We start from the raw sequence: 12,497 nt of genomic DNA, 5'->3' as shown, positions 1-12,497 counted from the left end.
GCAACTCATTCACACAGAGAACTGGCTATTAAAGAAACGTTAGCTAGAAACACAACCCAAATACTTGCTTGTTCAGGAAACAATCAATACTTTAAGCAGTGGGCTTCCCTACCCAAATACATGCTACATTAACCACTTGGTGAATACATAAATCATGGAGAAGAGAGAAAAAAAATAAAGACTGCAGGACACAAAAAGCAGAGCTGTGGGGAAGCTTGGCACTGCAGGAAAGGTGAACTGGCTGCTGGAAGGCCAACTCTCAGCTACATTTCAAGTTGCACCAACAGAAGTCTTGTATCTCTATGCTGATCTTCAGCCAGGTGGGCAGTCTTACCAGCAAATCCTGTAAGATTATAATCCTGTGGATCACCTCAAGAAACCAAACCGTCACCTCTGCTATTGTCACTTGCCCATAAAAACTAGGTACAGCTGTCAGACATAGCCTAGAAGATACCACTGCACACACGCACAGAAGCTCAGTTCCAGAGAGAATTTCTGCTACTATGATGTGTTTTCCAAAAGCCTCTGAGGAACCATTTTTCCTGACTCTGTGGTTTAGGGAGCTCTGAAGACAACATTGGGAACAGAGGCTAAGAGAACAAGAGCACATTATGGCAGGCACATTTTCTCAGATGTGCTTTTTTCTCCTGCTTTCCACTAATAGAGGTCATTCATTTAATGGAGGGAGTTCAATATTCTCCCTAAGTAACCTGTCATAGACTTAGTATCCTCAATGCTCAATTCAAAGTACTATGTATATATCTATGTTTATTATTTTAGTCTAATATTGTCAATTTAGCATTTCAGTATATATGTTTAACATTACAACCCATTTTGCCCTGCATTTACTGAGAGTCCATCAGCTTTGAAGATCTGTGCTCTGGAAAACATACCACTAGCCAGAGAGGAATGATTTCAGCTCCCTCTGCCATCAAGGGACACAGACCCAAATTTGAGTAGAGTGCTCACATTCTAGGACAGTAGTCTAAATTCAGAGTGTTTCATCCACTGTTTCTCTCTAATCAACTTTATTTCATGAACTTTTCATTTAATGCTTCCCACTTTTAGCAAGACACATTAGAAATGTTTTCCAGCTTCGCCTATCAGACAAAAATATACTATTTGTGACTGCGGTCACAGAAATCTTCCTTTATTTCAACCACTACTGAAAAGTAATAGCAAACAAAATTAATTTTAATATTCCAAATAAGAATAATTAAAACATCTTTTCTTAAGGCAGTGGTCAATAATCTCACTCAGGAAGGAGCAAGAGTGAAGAAAATTACCTTTTGTTTTAGCCTTAAATGCCCACAACCTCAGACCTGTTGGTTTTGGGATATGAGCCCTTGCTGCTTTGCAGAAACTAGGAGCAGCTTATTCCCTACTACTCTCTGTTCTATGAGAAAACAAACTCCCCTACCCTAAACAAGCACCCCGTATTTCCCTTGAGTACTTGTTCATTCACACCATCACTCTGACTCTGACCAGAGCAGAAATACGCATCTGCTAGCTGTGCTTGTACAAGCCCCCAAAAGATGTCTCCTCATCATCCATTTATTTTCATTTTTATTAAATGCCAAAGGTATAAAGACTTGAAATCCTCTGGAAAAAACCACAAACATCACTAGTGAGGTAAAGTGGAGCTGGTGGCAGGCTACTCATTCATACATTCTTTTCCCCCACATCCCTGATAAGGCCTTCTTACCTCAGTTTCCCCATCACTTTCCCCTTGGGTCTGATCACTGGCACCAATCCCAAGCTAACAACAGCACCTGACTCCCCATATAGCTGCTCAGGACTTTCTGTACCCTCCTCCCTATTTGTAAAGGGCAGCAAAGTAAGCCCAGACTGCCTAAAGTGAATTGGGAGATCATGAGCTCTAGCTCTTGGTCATACTCAACTGGGAAAGCTCTGGTGCTTCATTGATGGGTACCGCTCACTTAGAAAATCTGGTCATTAATTAGGTGAAAAAACTGCCTGTCCATACTTCATGCTCTTGCTGTTCTTAAAACTACATCACGCTAACACAATGTTTTGGAGAGGAAGGGAAAGAAATCTAAACTGTAATTACAGATGACTAGGCTTCAGCCTTATTTGGTATGAGCATTCAGATTTGAGTCCATTTTCCTCCCATTAGTAAAAGCTAACACCTTGTCCTTAAAAAGGACACAAAAAAATCCTTCAGTAAACAAATGTCCATGCACTAAGCTGGGTGAGAGGAATTTAAATTCCTTACTATTGGTAATGGCTTACAACTCAACATTCTGCTGTAAGCACTGATCTAGCTCTCAGTGATTCTGTAGTTTAAATTATCGCAGTTTTATCAGTGGGACTATTCACAGTTTCTTCTGCATCTCGTTTTCATGGCTGATATCTTTACAGTCAGAAGGAGGAAACCAATTTGGATCTACCTTCTTCTATTTCTTTCCCTTTCTGATTTGTTTTACCTTGTTTTCTTTCATTCCCAGCTCTATTCCCTATTCTTCAGGTGTATGAACAAACACTCAAAATACATTTTGGAATAAATAGAAAAAATTAGATTGCAGTGGCTCCACAGAGCAAAAGCATGGAAGCACCTGGTTTTAAGCCACCCAAGCTGTGACTATGTTCCAGTCAGAATCCACAGACAATTGCCATCTTCTCCCCTGCTTAATCTGGAACTGGTAATTTATTCTTCTGGCAGATAAAACAAGTAATCCCAAAAAAGGTTTTATCACAGAATGGTGAAAAAAACCTTCAGGATTTTTATTTCTACTTGTCTTAAGTCCAGTAAGAAACCTAAGGACATGATTTAGAAACCTGACTGGATAAGAAAGGGGGAGCACACATACAAAAAGTACCAGTGACAGTGTTGATAAAACCACCTTTTCACATCACTCCTCCAGTTTCTTTAACACAGTACCTAAATTCAGTAGTTTTCCTAATACTACCCATTTAGAATAGCTTCTTCTGCTAAAAGGCAGTCATTCCACAAACATGAACATAGTGCTATACAAAAGAACCATAAATATGCATTTTCTCCCTTAAACCACACCTGCACAAATACCTGTGCCTATCGAAACACCTATAATAAGACTACTGCTCGGTCTGACAATGAAGTATACAGAATGGAAACTTAAATCTAAATATGTGTGTAACACATCCTGCTCCACCTCTGGAAACAAAAATAAAGAGGGACCGATATGTTTGTCCATCATACCATAAAGCAGAAGCTCCAATGAACAACATAGTCTCTAACTATATTCAGTGTCGTTACATGTCTTGACATCAATCTGAAACAAGACAAGGGAGAATGTATGAGCCCTAGAGGATTAGAGAATTCAGAAAAATAAGTAATATTCTCGACAGGTATTGAGGCAGAGACATAAGATACACAGTATTCAACATTAATTCTCCACAATAAAAACAATTACTTCTATAACTACCTTTTTTCTTCAGAAAAACATGAAATGAGTTGTTTGCTTCCACTAACACACATAGATTTGGGAAATGAGGAAAAAAACCCCCACCTAACTAGTAAAGACATTGAGGGGGCTCATACAGTAACAGCCTTGTGTATGACTTGACCTTCCAGTTTCTAGTCACACAGCAATGATAAAACAAGAGACTACAAACCCCCATTTCTTGTGCAGCTTTTATTTCAGAAGGACAAGACAAAACAAAAGCTAATGTATTGATTTTCTCATACAAAATATACAGAGACCTCTTAAGCAAACAACCTCCTGAAAATGTGTTGTGACCATCCAGCTGTCTGACCTCTGTTTTAGACTGTGCCAAAAACTACGTCCAGAGTCAAAGCAAGTAGCTAGGTCAGACTTTAGGTAATGTATTTGCAATAATTCACCTCAGATGAGGTACATAATGATGCCATCACCCCCTCCCCTCCCGAAAGAGTACAATAATGATAGAAGTACACCAGCAAATTTGATCACAAGGACAGTAAAACTCTTTGACATCAATAGATATGCCCTGGAAAATGTTCACAAATGGCCATTTGCCAAGAACATAAAAGTATATTTCTGGCTTTCACCATCTTGGCTGCAGTATATTTATGGTCAGAAGCCAGTTCTTTCATTTATTAAAATATTATACCTGTAACAGTTGAAGAGGTTTACTACCCTGTAATATTAACATTTGAAAACTGAATTTGCAAAAGCCTTAGTAAAATTTTTACAAACCATAAAGACTAAAAATCTGTTAACCCGTAAGATTTGTTCAACTAGGAAAACCTAAAAAAAAAACCCCTAGAGGTTTGTTTTGGATGGCTCAAGACTAAGGTTTCGCTTGAAAATGCATTCAGCGAAAGACAGCTGCACAGAGCACATAGATACCCAAATACAAAAGAAAAAAGCTCAGGACCACTTCAGTGGAGGTAAGCGGGTGCTGGGAGACCTACTCTCTGCATACAGTGACATATGGGTGTAATTCCTTTCTCCCAGAAGGAAATACAAAAGTAAAACACTGGCACAAGTCTGTTGGCACAAGGCTGGAGAAAGGCTTACAGTTCAATAGGCTGCGGACACATCTCATTTCCATTATCTCCACTAACACACCACTAATTTCCTCAACCCACCCCACAACAGCTTCTCAGTACAGCTACCAGAACCTGCCTCAGCTTTGCCACCTCAGCACCTCAATCCATTTTGGCTAAAATAAATCTACTGTTTAAACTGCGTAAGTTAAGTAAAAGAATTTTGGCAGAAACAGAAGGGTTCCCGTGTTCAGCTGGCAGGCTGGGGGGGGAGGTGGGAAGGGCAGTAAATGATGGCAGAAGATGAGTGACAAGGTGCTGGGGGGAGTAGCTGACGGAGCAGAGAGGTGGCCATCACAGCCACAGCATCCATGGGCACGGAGGCCAAGCTGCCTGTACTTCCTACACACACTGCGACCCTGTCCCTCCTTGGGACACCCATACACACTGCCAACTTCCAGTGACAGTGTGAAGAGGCTGATGTCTTTTTCTGCACAGCTGACCCTCAGGCCTAATGTTTTACTGAGAAGATGACTGCAGCTGGGATCCATAACCATTAAATGCCAGCTATTTCATTAGATGCTGCTGTCTGTCACGTGTGAGGCAGGATGCGCAGGGAGAGCAAGAAAAAACACTGTGCAAGAGCTGCCTGAAGGCCTGTCTGTTTGGGGAAATTACTGCTAGAAATATTCAAGTGCTGGACTTTATTCTGGAGCTTGGTGGTGGCTTCATTTCTGTTGCGTTCCCCCGCAACCTGGGAAGCAGAGAAGGAGGGAGGAGGCCCAGGGTTCAGGCCGAGGCAATGTGGGAGCTCTCTGTCACCCGCTGCCATCGCCCTCAGCACACGAAGCGTATTTTAATGTATGAATTCAAACAACTGGACTTAGTTACCCAGTTTGCACATTTCTGATGTTTAAATCAATTTATCTCCCCAAAATACTGCAGTTTCTGAAGCTGCCTTGGACTATGCTCTTTTCCTAGAGTCTTATTGTCCCTTAGGTAACACATTATTATCACAACACGTTGGATCAGTCAGCATTCCTACAGCAGTATGTGAACACTAAGTACTGTCACCATCCTTTTTGTGACTAGTCTGGCTGTCCTTTTACCCACAATACCACTTCCCTTGTCATTTATATTAAAAAAATAGCAAATTCTATGCCACAGTGTAGAATAACCTCCTCACCTCTTCAATAGTTTATACTGGTGACAAAGTGTGCTTTTCCAGTTTCCCCTCAAAACAAAGGTATCTGTTGCAATTCTCTTGTTCAACGTCAGACCTTGATCAACCAGACACCTTGAAATTTCTCATTGAATTTCTCCTCTCAACAAAATTAAAGAGCAGGGAACAGATGCCAGGATGCTGTTCAAAACCCCCTTGCCCAAAAAGGCTCTCTGAAGGTCTGCAGCAAGTTGCAGAATCCTGCAATGTTCCACTTCTCAATCACCAGTTCATGTCCCCTCCTGACGAGTCCAAGCCCAGCCCAAAAGCATCCGATAACACACTTAATGTGGAAGCTGCTGGAAACGACACAGCAGCAGTGCCTCTCCAAGCAGCAGCAGATGTGGAAACAGAAGCTGCAGCAGCAGATACCCTGTGAGTGACCTTCTGCCAGGACTTGGAGCATGCTCGGTTTCCTACATGAAAATATGACACATAAACGAGTCACAGAACAAGGTCAAGCATGCTGAAACACCTCATTAAATTTCGTTGATGCCTGTATGACCAGGTACCTCAGACTCTGTAACTGCTTAATGTCACCACTGTATTAATGAAGGAAAAGACTGGAATATCACACGGCTTAGAGTACGCAGGTGAAGCTGAAATAGTAGGTTTTAACATAAAAAAAGATACTTCTGTATACACACATAAATAAAAGAAGAAAATCAAACTAATTCTGGGAAGAAGGCAAAATTATGTCTTCACTGGCCACAGATGTGCTAGATTAGGGACTACATGGGGAGTTTGCGCACACACACACATCAGGTATAGCGTAATGCATTCAATAAAAACACCTAATTCTCGATTATCCTGATTATAGTTACATTTAGCACTGGTAAAGGGGGAAACCAAACCTGGCAGAGAACACAGTCCTAATACTATTTGTAGCCTTTGTTAATTTGGTTGTCTGGGTGCATAATTATCCTACACGCACATCTAGTGCTGTTAGGCATACAATCAGTTATACAGCTCAGCTATTTAGTAGTATTATTTTCAACTTTGATATGCCCCTGAGGTGGATTTAGGTCACTTGACAATTCTGTAAATTTTAATCTCATCCTAAAACATTGTTTCACTTGACAGCCAGTGAGGGAATAAAAATCACTTAATATTACCAACACAGTAAGATGTCACAAGGTGGCAAAATACAAACTATGACCACATTTTCAAAACAGGCATCACGTGGCGATACTCATTATCATCCCTGTATCAACCCAAGTTTTATCCAACTACTGGAACATTAAAATAAGATTCAAAATTTACTGTTGATTCTTTGATTTTGCCATTTTCTGGGAAGAAATTTATTAAATAACCTAACCAGAGCTCTTAAAAACTGAAAACATGCAATCTGATTTGTACTTTATTAGTGAATTGGATCCTGTATCCCCTAGAAATCAATAGTGCATTACCATTTACTCCAATGAATGTAGCAATGGATATACAGGCCAAACCCTAGAAGGCTGTACTGTCATTATTTTCTCAAACACACATATCTCAATAGGGTAGCTGAGGAAAGTGTTTTTAGAAATCATGCTTGAGAGGAGTACTTTAGTGCTTAAGTTATTTCCAAGTAAGCGGAAATATATGCATGGTTTTGGGAAGTCTAGAGATACTGATTTACAAGAACTTATGCTCCTCAAGTTTCAGTTCTTCTCCACAGGAAAACTTCCAGTAATGTCATCCTCTACAGAAAATGCAATTTTTTAACCTTAAAACTTTCATAGGATATTTTAAGGTGTGAATGAAAAAGCCCAAATCAAAGCCACTGTGTGAAATATTGAACATCAAACCCTGGCATTCTTTTGCGTACCAGGCACTCTAGAGTAAGTGCTATAAAGTAAATTTTCCACAAAAAGCAATACTTCTAACACTTAAAGTATATTTCAAATTCAGATGCCAGAGGAAAAAATGTGAATGTTGTATTAAAAAGAATGAATGATGGAATTAATAAAACATCATCTCATAACTATCTAGGCCCAAGTGCAATTCCCAGGCAAACTAAACCTTCAGCTTTCTTGTGAAGCTGCCTGAAAAAGAGCTCTGCAGGTATTGCTTCAACAAAGTGATTTCACCACCATAACTTCTGTTGTTCTAGTAACTACCAGGGGTGCTGTCAAGCCATATGCACACTTTCCCATGTCCCCATCTCTGGTGTCCGCTTGCAGCAGGAGATCTGGCAGCAGGAGAGGCAAACCCAAAGGACAGAAAGGTGGTTAAGGTGAGAGCAGGCTTGGAGGTACACTGAGCCCTCAGCAGCTGACTTCTGAACAGTGAGCAACGTCCTTGTCTATCTAATGGCAGGGGAAATTTCTTCATCCCTGAATACAGCTGTCAGCATCCTGAGCAAAGACAGTACACTAACCTAGGAATATGAGCGAACTGTACTGACAGAGAGCAGCAAGCGAGGAAGGTGAGTACCCGATATCCTGTCTCCAGCTGCCACCAGATGTTGATGCTCTGGAGGAAAGTATACAATAATTACTCACAATCCCAGAAGTCAAATTAAGCAGCAAGAAGAAATGGTCCTCCTGACCCAAGAGAAGACCAGCCAGGTTCTGAAGCATGACATTTTACTATAATCTTGTCCAAGGTAGCAACTTGTGCTACAATACATGGACAGGACTGCAAATAATCTTATTTTCGCAATCTAGCAACAATACAGTTCAACTGAGCACAGTCCTTCCCTCTTCTACGTGCACTGCAAGTGTCCTCCACAGAATCAAGCCAAAGCACATCTCTGAGAAGGAAACCCCCTCTCACTTTAAACACTCCCAGCAACAGCAAATCCATGACAATGCTTTATTGCCCTCATTGCTACTTATTATTTCAAGGTACAATGTATCTTAACTTAATCTCCCAGACACTGGATGTCTCAGTAGGGTCAAGTAAATATCATGTATTTTCCTTACACATATGTACAATATAGACAGGCGTCATTTCCCCACTTAGTCTCTTCCAAGCTGAATAAACTGTACACCCTGCATTGTGAAGCTGGGTTTCCAAACCCTGGATCACTTTTGTCACCGTGCTCTTACTAATATTTCACATCCTCCCTCACATGTGAGCAGCAACACCAGAAGACAGAATTCCGGCAATCTTACTAAGGCCACATACCTTCTTTCCTATTTCTGTGCAATATTTATATTGCTATACAGCCAAAGATCACACTTCAGTCACAGCATTACAATGAAAAATCCTGTTAAGACGATTCTCTGCACACATTCTTAAGCCTTCTTGCAAATTACTAGTTTGAAGACAGTCTCTTATCCTGCTGGTGTAACTGCATTCCTGGTTCCTTTATATGTGGCTGCATGAAAAATGCCTTCTGCTGGGTTCTGACCATTTTAAAAAAATGCAGCACACTGTACTAGTAATTTGTTCAACACACACACAAACCTGCATGTAATCTATTGGTAACAACGAGATATCATCACAGAAACTGAGAATATAATGATACTAAACAGCCCTACGCCAAGATTCAGCCCTCAGGGGATGCCACAAGAAACAGCTGCACTCCCATAGAAGAAAGGCACGCCTAAGTTCATTTCTGAACTAAGATTTATGAAGCAACTTTGCCAATGTTTGTGGTATTTATTCCACAGTGACTCCATGGCACAATTGTTTTATACTCACACTTCACTGCAGAGTTAATAGATATATCAGGGACACAATATAGGGTGAGTCTGCTACAACAGAACAGTTGATGAATAGCTTAGGAATTTGGGAGATGTGGTTTTTTACAATTCAAAATGCTGGGAAGCAATTTGCTCTAGTTCTATAAATTGGTCTTTAACAATTGTTAAGCCATTCTGAAAGATTCAGAACAAGTAAGCCCTGGTTTGTCATTTATTTCATAGGCTCCGTTTTAAAGTTTTCAATTTTTCAGCCAGGAAAACAATGAATAATGTGAGTGAGGAAAAGCATTTGTACAATTAATCAAAGAATTTTAGGTTTGATTCTCTATTAAAAAAAAAATCAGAATCAACTGGCTGCCAGTTAGTCAACCAAGTAAAATACTATAATTCAGCAGTGTATTTCCATGTACATAAACATGTAAACAGTATTGATGAAACTTTTAGCACTGGCTATTAGGCAGTTCCCAAACGCTTCCAATGCAAGATGCTGCTTCCAGCTGCTTGTAACTTGGCCAGACTTTTGACTGTTTGGGTTGAAATTTTCCCAGCTGAATGTCTGCCTCAGGCTAAATTTTGTTCCATGTGTTGTAGAGGTTACCTCTGAGCGAGAGGTGCGGCAAGAGGCAGACTGCGATTAGAACTTAGCCAAAATACTTTAGCTGTTTTCAGAACAAGACCAAGGAAAATGCTGTCTTTCAATGTTAACAGAAGTCTCTGGGAAACTTGGAAGGCTACAGCACCCTTCCAGCTCTTGGTGACAGATTCGAAGTCTGACATAAGGGCTGGAGCCACTATATTGCAGGTGTCCATTTTGCTGCCCCCATGAAAAATCCAAGTGCATCTGATCAAACGTTCAAAGACAAACTGCACTTTGTGCTTTTTCAGCAGGTATTTGCTAGGCCATGTCCACACTCTTCTCAACGCCTCATGCTGATCAGACGATAGGCCATCCCCACAGCAACAATTTCTTGCCCAGCTCCTGTGAAGGGCAGGTCTGCAGCTCAAATAACCACGCTCCAAGCCAGGGAACAGCAGGATGCTCCAGGCTTTCCATGTAAGGGCTGGTGGAGGCCATGACAGCACAAGGTACTTGGGACACGAGCAGAAGTCCTGCTTCTCCTTGCCCTTCCCTGCCCTGTCTTATGGATGTTCACAGCAACACAGACCACAGCCACAACCTATGACCACTGGTTAATCTCAACAGAGTGCTCAAACAGCAGAATCCCAGATGTTACATCAGGAATCCAGTCAATGAAGGATGATGGCACAAGTATGCTACCCTAGCTCTTTTCCTAAGGGAAAGAAAACCTAGGAAATCACACACAAAAAGCAGTAATAAAAGTGAGATTAACATGGCAGAATTTAGGAATTCTTAGAACTAAGTGGCTTACAGTAATTAAACACGTCTCCTAGTGCTTATATGCATGGAGGTCAATCTCTAATTGCAACTGACCTGGTCACATTTTTTTTCCCCATATAAGCTTTCCTGTAGTTAACACACAAATTCTTCTTTCTGCCCTTGTTTTCTAGGCCATCACTACACAATTTCAAACCACAGAGGGAATAATTTCTTTTCTCCCAGGTTCTTTTATGGTTCTCATCACGACAGCAATCCATCAAATAAAAGGTATTGTTATCGACATTTTTTTAAAAGATGGGAAACTAAGATATGGAAAGACTAAAGGAAAAAGCTACAGACACTGTCCAGCAACTCTGACACTCAAGACTTGCATTTCTAACACGCTCAGACCTACAAAACATTTTCTGTATGTCAAGAGCAAACAGCTGTTGACTTTTGTTCCAGATGGACAAGCTCAGCATAACTGCAAAGGAGATCCCAGGGACTCAGGCCAGGCACCCAGAAAAACCAAAAGACCATGTGACTAAACCTTTACGTTTACATGGAAATCCTGTGGCAATGGCAGGAGCTGCAAAACCCAATTCTCCAGCCGTCCCAGGTGTGAAACTGCCTCTCCCTCTGCATACAATCATCGGCCTTGTTCACATTACCTCTTCTCGCTACTACCCAGCCAGGGAGCTGGTATGCTTTGGCAAATGTGCCACTGGTTCATCACCTGAGCTGGTTCATCATCTGAGCTGGCTGGGAAGGATGGTGGCAGATAACATCACAACAGACACCATCATCATGCAAAGACTCAGGGCGGCCAGATAAGCCTGGCATTTTTACAGCTCCTAAGCATTTGACTTTGCAAACTTACCAACAGGGAAGGGCTGGATGGGGCAGAGAGGTAGTCAATGTATAGAATATATATAGATCAGCCACATATCCACTGGGTGGCAGGCATGTTTCACGGGATCCAGATACATGTATATACAGTGGTATACAAACGAAACCTCTTGAATACTGTGCTTGTTCCCCGTTCCCTGTCTCAGAAGCAACATCTGAACAGACACGGTAAAAAAAAAATAAAATAATCCCACAGAGCAAAGTTAACATATTCCACCTTCATTTAAACACCAGCTTCTTGTCTGCAGCACTGAGGTGTTGGAACTGCCCTGGCACTCGAAGGTCAGAGCTGTGCAGACTCGTGGTGCCCTACATCACTTCTGTAGGTGGGTGCCCCAACGGGAGGGTGCAGGGACCTTGCAAGAGTCTCCAGAGTTTCTGCTGTAGTAATTAACATGTAAAAAGCAAGGCCTGCAGAGGCTAAGCCTTTAAACTCTTCCCCAGTTTAACAGACTTGGGGGGTGGTGAGGGTGATGGTGGTGGGGCATGGGATTTTTTTTTTTTTTTTTTTTTTTTACTAACAGCTGTAAATGCATCCATGTGCCTAAGCAGCTAAGTTTTAAAGTTCAGAGACACATTAAAAGCCAATACTTTCCATGGATTTCCCCTTAGCATCTAAGCAGAACCATTTCAAAACTTGCTTAGAGGATGTTTCCGGAGAAGAGGCCATTGACCAAATTTCAACCCAGTGCATATTTTTATAACCAAGTTGTAAACTACGTAAGAACGCCACTTATAATGGAAATGCTGACAAATGCATAACTACCACATCTCGCTATGACAGCCCGACCGCAGGCCCTTCTGCCTTCAGTAAAAAGCAGCGCTGCTTGCCGCCCTCCTTTCCAAGGCTGCTCGATAGCCAGCTGGGGCAGGGGGGGTGGTATGCACGGGCATCCCTGTCTCGCCCTGTTATTCCAAACT

At 41.4% G+C, this 12,497-nt stretch overlaps 1 protein-coding gene across 1 annotated transcript in view; it reads right to left on the bottom strand.

Annotated features, from left to right (window-relative positions):
* The window catches only part of ELF1 (E74 like ETS transcription factor 1), a 92,250-nt gene that overhangs the window by 78,668 nt on the left and 1,085 nt on the right, over positions 1-12,497 (bottom strand). The gene's annotated exons all lie outside the window — the stretch shown is intronic.

The sequence above is a fragment of the Falco biarmicus genome, chromosome 2, assembly GCF_023638135.1.
Source record: "Falco biarmicus isolate bFalBia1 chromosome 2, bFalBia1.pri, whole genome shotgun sequence".
NCBI lineage: Eukaryota > Metazoa > Chordata > Aves > Falconiformes > Falconidae > Falco > Falco biarmicus.
Note: the sequence above shows the minus strand (reverse complement) of the source record. Positions and strands in the feature narration are given on the sequence as shown.